At 37.4% G+C, this 8,750-nt stretch overlaps 1 long non-coding RNA gene and 1 other non-coding gene across 2 annotated transcripts; one reads left to right on the top strand and one right to left on the bottom strand.

Moving 5' to 3' along the window:
- Window positions 1-415: 415 nt before the first annotated feature.
- On the top strand, window positions 416-7,111 carry LOC122449429. Its single transcript, XR_006271940.1, has 3 exons — window positions 416-3,444; window positions 4,161-4,428; window positions 7,070-7,111. It is a non-coding gene; the product is annotated as an uncharacterized LOC122449429 (long non-coding RNA).
- On the bottom strand, window positions 4,274-4,436 carry LOC122425660. Its single transcript, XR_006264946.1, has one exon. It is a non-coding gene; the product is annotated as a U1 spliceosomal RNA (small nuclear RNA).
- Window positions 7,112-8,750: the final 1,639 nt, after the last annotated feature.

Genomic DNA, 8,750 nt, shown 5'->3' with positions numbered 1-8,750 from the left:
TCTTGGTTTGTCATAGCTTTTCTTCCGAGGAGCAAGTGTCTTTTTATCTCACGGGTACAGTCACCATCTGCAGTGATTTTGGAGCCCAAGAAAATCTTGTGCAAGGCTCATCTGAATCATGAAAAGTGGACCAGGCTACAAAGATGTTTTTCATTATGTCGTCAATGTTGTTCTCAAATAATGTGAAAATATACCTCTGAAAAACTTTGCAAGGAAAACAACTTGATAGGATCTTGGAAAGTCTAATTTAATTTTCAATTTGTTTCTTTCTAAATGGTTTTCATAGGTGTTACTCAAGACTTTTTGTTGTTATTTAGTCTCTAAATTGTACCCCACACTTTTGCAACCTCATGAACTGTAGCCCACCAGGCTCCTCTGTCCGTGGGATTTCCCAGGCAGGAATACTGGAGTGGGGTTGCCATTTCCTTCTCCAGGGGATCTTTCCAACCCAGGGATCAAACTTGCATCTCCTGCTTGGCAGGCAGATTCTTTACCACCCAGCCCTCTGGGAAGCCCCTTTAAAAGTTATTAGGAAAATTAATTTGTTAATTACTCTGTGCATAGTTCATGGATAAGTTTTCTTCCACTTTTAAGTTGCAAAAAATTTCAATACTTTTATTTTTAACAACAGCAATGGAAATTTCCAAGACGTACCCAGAAAACCTTTATAACTTGGAAAAGATTATAATTATGATGTTTACAATCTTTATAAGGAAATGAAGAAGAATCCAAAATTTGTTTCCCCTCCCTGCAAAATTCTCTGAATCTTCTTGGACTACTTTTACACTGTTCTCTAGGAGAAGTTATGACGTTTCTAATTACTCAGCTGGCATCCTTAAGAACTCAGCGGAATAGTCAGTTTAACATGCGGAATTGAAGATGATATAGTCTTCCAGACAAACAAAAGCTAAAGAAGTTCATCACCACTAGACTGGTGCTGCAAGAAATGTGACAGGGACTTAAGCTGAAATGAAAGGGTGCTAATTAGCACAGATGGTCTCTGTCTTACAATGGTTCGACTTAGGATTTCTTGACTTTACGATGGTACAGAAGCGCATCACATTCCATAGAAACTATACTTCGAATTTTGAATTTTGATCTTTCCCTGAGCTAGTTGTATGTGATACAATATTTTCGTATGATGCCGGGCACTGGCAGTGAGCCACAACTCCCAGTCAGCGATCATGAGGGTAAACAATCAACACTCTATAGTGTACTGTGTCGCTTCCTGCTTCTGATGTGGAGAAGAGGAAAGCAATTACTCTTGAGATGACACTCAAGATAATTTCCCTGCGTGAAAGTGGCAAGTCAGCAATGGCCATCGCATGTGAATTAGGACTTTCACAATTGATGATCTCGACCGTCTTAAAGGATAAGCGAATCGGTGATGCAGTGAAATTGTCAGCATTGGTTAAATCCACTGTCTTTGCGAAGAAATTACCTGGGCTAATCGATGATATGGGAAAATTTCTCGACGCTAGAATGGAAGACCAGATACAGAGGCGCACTCCACGTAGTCTACTGAGGCAAGTTTTTTACATACACTTAAAGAGTATGCTGACGATCTTACACATACGTGAATGTTTATAGTGAGTAAATGTCCAGTGTTTCAAGAGGCGTTGTTATTTTCATAATGTGAAGGTCGGTGGTGAGGCAGCAGGTTGCTGATACCAAAGTGTTTAAGGAAGAGCTGCGTAGAATAATTGTCAATGAGAACACATATGTAATGTTGATGAAATCAGCTTGTTCTGAAAACATATGCCAGAGCATATGTACATTCATCAAAAGTCCAAGACAATGCCAGGATTCAAGGCTTTCGAAGACGATATAATGCTGCTTTGGGATAGAGATGTTGTAAGGTTCAAGTTAAAACCTTTCTTAACCTACCACTTGGAAAACCCTAGAGCATGTAGGAATATGAGAAAACATATAGGTTCAGTTCAGTCCAGTCGCTCAGTCGTGTCCGACTCTTTGCCACCCCATGGACTGCGGCACGTCAGGCTTCCCTGTCCATCACCAACTCCCAGAGCCTGCTCAAAAAAAGCATATACTTCCCATTTATTGTTGCTGTAACAGGGAAGCCTGGATGACATTAGCATTGTTTGAAAACTGGTTTTTGAACTGTCTTATTCTGCACACAAGACAATGTGGCAGGCAAAACATTCAATTTAAGACCCTTCTGATCTTAGACAATGCCCCAAGGCATCCACATCATATCAGCAGTGTGCTATAAAAGCTGTGCATTTGCTACTGAACACAACGGTACTCATACAGCCAATGGACCAAGGTGCAACAGCTACGTTCAAAGCATCCTATTTATGCCAAAGGTTTGCATATGCTTTTGAAGTGGTGAATCTGGCCAAACACTCTCAGAGATTTGGAAAGATTTTCACATGCTAAATCTATCCGGAGCATTGTTGTAGTGTGGGTCAAAGTCACACAGCAATGAATGAAGACATATGTGAATATTCAAATGATTCTGAAATATTAAGTAACAAGATATTCTGTTGTTGTCTAGTCACTAAGTCGTGTCCGACCCTTTTGTGACCTCATGGACTGTAGCCTGCCAGGCTCCTCTGTCCATGGGATTTTCCAGGCAAGAATACTGGAGTGGGTTGCCATTTCCTTCTCCAGGGGATCTTCCTGAACCAGGGACTGAACCTGTGTCTCCTGCTTGGCAGGCAGATTCTTTACCACTGAGCCACCTCACAAAACACTAGTGCTTGAGAAACATCTAGAATTGGACATTGATATAGAGGATATTCATGAGCTTTGGTGGCATCAAAGCTGAAGAGCTTTCCAGGGAGGAGCTCATCAAACTGGAGGGAAAAATAGTAAAGAAGTTGGGGGACTTCCCTGGCCATCCAGCGGTTAAGACTTTGCCTTTCAAAGAAGAGGGTGTGGGTTTTATCCCTGGTCGGGCAGCTAAGATCCCACATGCCTCAAGGCCAAAATTCCAAAACGTAAAATAGAAGCAACATTGTAACAAATTCAATAAAAACTTTTTAAAAGGTAACGAAGTTGAGGCAGAGGAAGAAGTTATACCAAGGCACCAAGAGAGTTAACAGCAAAGAAACTGGCAGAGACATTTACTACTGTGAGCAGGGGCATATGGATATTAGAAGAAATGGATGTCAATTACAAGAGGTTCTCAAGAGCTCACAGGCAGATACAGGATGCTCTTATTTGCTGTAGGGAAATTCATGATGAAAAGAAGAAACAACTATACAATCAAAGCTTGAAACTTTCCTAAAGAATACTGTGCCTAATTAACCATCAGCAAGTGTAGATGCCCCAGTGCCTCCTACCAGCTATTCTCAAGCCTCATCGAGAGAGAATTGATGATCCTGTCACTGTAGCATCAATATCATCCAGCAATTGATTTTAGTTCAATGTTTCAAACATTCTTCAGGCCTGCTGCGCTTTCAGCTGTCTGCTTTGATGGTGAGTATCCATACAACCATTTTGTTTTTCACTTTCAGTACAGTGATTAATAAATTAAATGATATATTCAACATTTTAATTTAAAAATAAGCTTTGTGTTAGATGAGTTTGCCCAACTGTAGGCTAATGTAACTGTTCTGAGCTGATTTCAGGTAGGCTGGACTGAGCTATGATGTTCAGTCGGTTAGTTGTATTACATGCAGTTTTGACTTAAAATATTTTCAACTTATGATGAGTTTATTGGGACATAAAACCATCACAAGTCAAGGGAGATCTGTAATAGGAAAACATATGAAAGTATAATTGATAGTCACTCAGTCGTGTCCAACTCTTTGCGACCCCATGGATTGTAGCTGGCCAGGCTCCCCTGTCCATAGACTTCTCCAGGCAAGAATACTGGAGTGGGTTTCCGTTTCCACTCCAAAAGATAAAGGGATAAGAATCTAAGCATACTACTACAGAAAGTCATCAAATCACAAAGCAAGTGAGTGAGAGAAGAAAAAAGAAACAGATGAGCTACAAAACAGCAGGAAATGGCAAAATGGTACTAAATACAAACCTATCAATAATTACTTTCTTTTTAAAATGTTTATGTATTTATGTAAATAGTTGATTTACAATATTATATAAGTTTTACTATACAACACAGCGATTCACAGTGTTTTGTTCTGTTTTTTGTTTTGTTTTGTTTTTTGGCTGTACCACATAGCATATAGGGTCTTAGTTCCAGAACCAAGGATTGAACCTGTGCCCCCTGCAGTGGAAGCACAGATTCTTAAAAGCTGAACCACTGGGAAATTCCCAGATGTTTTTCAAAACCTACAAAGACCAGGGGGAAGCATGAATACAGCTCCTCCCTACTACAAATTATGCAGCCGAGTTCCCCACATTTGGGGAAATCGCAGGAGTGCAACACCTGGAGTGCAATGGATGAGCCTTGCCCTGGGAAAACCACCTTCGTGATCACGTTATCTCCCCTGTTGGGTAAGTATATGATTCACAATTTTTAAAGGTTATCCCTCGTTTATAGTTTTTATAAAATATTGGCTATATTCCTTGTGTTGTACAATATATCCCTGGAGCCCATTTATTTTATACATAGTAGTTTGTACCTCTTAATCCCTACTCTATTTTTCCCTTCCCCCACTTCCTTCTCCCCACTGTATCTGTGGGTCTGTTCCTTTTTTGTTACTAGTTTGCTACTAGTTTTAACTAGTTTGCTTTATATTTTAGATTCTACATATAAGTGATATCATACAGTATTTGTCTTTCTGTCTGACTTATTTTATCCATGTTGTTGAAAAAAGGCAAGGTTTCATTTTTATGGCTGAGTAATCCATTGTACATATATAGCACATCTTCTTTATCCATTCATTGTTGATAGACACTTAGGTTGCTTCAGTTATAAATAATGCTGCTATGAACATTGGGATTCATATGTCTTTTCAAATTAGTTTTTCATTTTTTGGATATATACCCCGGAGTGGATTTTCTGGGTGATGTGGTAGTCCTCTTTTTAGTCTTTTGAGAAAGCTCCTTACTGTTTTTCACATGCTCGCTAACATTTTTTATTTGTGTTCTTTTTAATGGTAGCTACTCTGGCAGTATCAGGCGATGTCTCATTGTGGTTTTAAGCTGAGCTTCTCTGATGATTAACAGTGTGGAGCCTCTTTCCATGTTCCTGCTGGCCATCTGTTTGTTTTCTTTGGAAAATTGTCTATTCAGGTCTTCTGCACATTTAAAAATCACATTGCTAGCTTTTTGATGTTAAGTTGTATGAGCTATTTTAATATTTTGGATAGTAGCCCCTTATCAGTCATATCATTTAGAAATATTTTCTCCTATTTAGTAGACTGTCTTTCATTTTGTCAATAGTTTTCTTTACTGTGCAAAAGCTTTTAAGGTTCACTAGGTTCCATTTATTTACTTTTGCTTTTATTTTCTTTGCTTTCAGAGACAGATCCAAAAATATATATATTTCTACAACTTACTTCAAAGAGTATTCTGCATGTGTTTTCTTCTAGGAGTTTTATGGTTTCCAGTCTTGTATTTAAGTCTTTAATCCATTTTGATATTATTTTTGTAAATGGTGATGGAGAATGTTCTGATTTCATTCTTTTATTATTAAATGGAGCTGTCCAGTTTTCCCAGCACCACTTATTGAAGAAATTGTCTTTTCTCCACTGTATATTCTTACCTCCTTTATCATGGATTAACTGACAAGTGCTTGGGTTTATTTCTTGGATTTCTATCCTGTTCCATTAATCCATATCTTACATACAAAATTAACTCAAAATGGATTAAAAGCTTTAATGTTAGATCTGAAATCATAAAACTCCTAGAAGAAAACATAGGTGGTAAGCTGCTTAGCATCTGTCTTGGTGATTTTGTTTTTTTGAATTGACACCAAAAGCACAGATAACAAAAGCAAAAATAAACAAGCAGTTCAGTTCAGTTCAGTTCAGTCGCTCAGTCGTGTCCAGCTCTTTGCGACCCCATGAACCACAGCACGCCAGGCCTCCCTGTCCATCAAACTTAAAACTTTGTGTAAAACAAATTAAATCATCAATAAAATTAAAAGACAACATACCAAATAGGAGAATATGTTTGCACATCATGTGTCTGATGAGGGGTTAACATCCAAAGTATATAAAGAATTCATTCAACTCAATAACTACAAAATAAAACAATCTAATTTTAAAATGGGCACAGAATCTGAATAGACATTTTTCTAAAGAAGACATACAGACAATAAAAGGTACATGAAAAAGTGCTTTAACATCACTAATCATTAGGGAAATGAAAATCAAAAACACAATGAGATATCACCACACACCTGTTAGAATGGCTATCATCAAAAAGACAAGAAATGACAAGTTTTAGTGAGGATTGAAAGAAAAGGAATGCTTGTGCACTGTTGGTGGGAGTATAAATTTGTGCAACCACTATGGAAAGTAGTATGGAAGTTCCTCAAAAAATTTAAAGTAGAACGACCATATGATCCCACAGGTTCACGTCTGGGTGTTTATTCAAAGGAAGAAAAAAGTACTAACTGAAAGATACATGACCCCTATGTTTATTGCAGCATTATTTACAATAGCCAAGATATGGAAGAAACTTATGTTCCTATATTCTGTATAGCCATTAAACACACACAATGAAACATCATTCAATCATAGAAAAAGAAGGAGATTTTGCCATTTTTGACAATATGGGTGGATTTTTAGGGCATGATGTTAAGTGAAATAAGACAGAGAAAAACAAATATTATGTGATCTCACTTATATGTGGAATATGAAGACAAAAACCAACCAATCAAAAAAGCTCCCAGCTCATGAATACAAAGATTAGGGGTGGGGATGGGGTTGCAAAATGGATAAAGTAAGTTAAAAAGCACAAAATTCCAACTGTAAAATGAATAAGTCATGGGATGTTATACACAGCCTGGTGACTATGGTAATGAAAGTGAAAGTGAAATTTGCTCAGTCACGTCCAAGTCTTTGTGACCCCATGGACTATGCAGTTCATGGAATTCTCCAGGTCAGAATACTGGAGTAGGTAGCTGTTCCCTTCTCCAGGGGATCTTCCCAACCCAGGGATTGAACCCAGGTCTCCCACACTGCAGGTGGATTCTTTACCGGTTGAGTGACCAGGACAGCCCAAGAATACTGAAGTGGATAGCCTATCCCTTCTCCTTCAGATTCCTGGATCTTCCCAACTCAGAAGTCGAGCCAGGGTGTCCTGCATTGCAGGTGGATTCTTTACCAGCAGAGCTACCAGAGAAGCCCAACTATGGTAATACTCTACTGTATATTTGAAGGTTGTTAAGAGAATAAATATTAAAAGTTTTCACAAGGAAAAAAATGTTGTAATAATGTATGGTGATGGATATCAACTAGACTTACTGTCCAGTGGTGATCACTTTGCAATATACAGAAATATCTAATCACTGTGTTGTATACCAGTCGCTAATATAATGTTATATGCCAATTATATCTAAATTGTAAAAAGTCAATAGAATAAAAAGAAGGTACATGTATAACTGAATCATTTTGCTGTACTCCTGAAACTAACACAGCATTGTTAATCAACTATGGTCCAACATAAAATGAAAACTTTAAACAGTCAACAGAATATTTTCTGTTACTACTGTGAAAGTGATGTGTACTTTTTTCTTCATCTTAATATTTTTTCCTTTGTCTTTGATGTTTAACAGTTTGATATGCTGTGCCTATGTATATTTTTGTTTCTATTCATCCTGCTTGGGATTCACAGAATGTCAATTCACAGCTTTTTCTGTCTTGTCAGCTTTGGAATTTTTCAAAAGTTATCTCTTAAAGAAAATATTACTCTTATTCTTTCTCGCATCTCTCCATGTTGTGTATACATTTGATGTTTTTGTTGTGTGCCATATGGCTATTTTTTAAACTGAATTTTCACTCTTCTTTTTCTCTGAAAGTGAAAGTGAAAGTGAAGTCACTCAGTCGTGTCCAACTTTTTGCGACCCCGTGGACTGTAGCCAACCAGACTCCTCCATCCATGGGATTCTCCAGGCAAGAATACTGGAGTGGGTTGCCATATATATGCTTAAATCTAAATATTGATTTTATCAGCCTTCTAGTTCACTAATTTTCTCTTTTGCTGTCTAATTTCCTGTTAAACCTATCTGTTAATGTCTAATTTCAATTCAATTCTAGAATTCCTACTGGAGTCTGTCAATTCTTTGATGATTTTTTTCTCCCTCTTTTCCTCTTTTTCTTATGCACAGAAATAATAGCTTGTCTGATAATTCCATTATTTGGATTAACTTTGGTCTGTTTCTGTTGTATGGTTTTTTCCTTCTTGGTCTTCACCATACAGTCCTATATTTTGGCATACCAGGTAATTTTCAGTTAAATCCTAGACACTGTATGAAAAAAGGTATAGAGGATCTAGATGATACTGTCTTCCTCGCAAGAAGATTCATGCTCTTCTTTGCAAGGCCAACAGAGTAACATATGATTATCTTAATCCAGTTAGAGACTTAGCTACTCAAGGAGAGTTTTGACAGTTTTGTTTATCTCTGATTTGTATTTGCAAATCTCTAATTTGTCTAAAGCAAAGCAAAGCTGGTTGCCTCAGCTTTAAATTGCCTTCAGACAGATGTTTTATGTATGATAACAGCCTTTTCTAACTGTTCTTAGTGGAAATGTTGGTTTGCCACATGCTACTCATTACTTCATACCAGTTTTGTGCACTAATAGCAGTATTTCAGAATAAAACTTAAAATTTTAGTAGATAACCAATACACTCATTTGATTACATTT

The sequence above is a fragment of the Cervus canadensis genome, chromosome 1 (assembly GCF_019320065.1).
Source record: "Cervus canadensis isolate Bull #8, Minnesota chromosome 1, ASM1932006v1, whole genome shotgun sequence".
Lineage (NCBI taxonomy): Eukaryota > Metazoa > Chordata > Mammalia > Artiodactyla > Cervidae > Cervus > Cervus canadensis.
The sequence above is the reverse complement of the archived record's forward strand: the minus strand, read 5'-3'. Positions and strand labels throughout refer to the sequence as shown.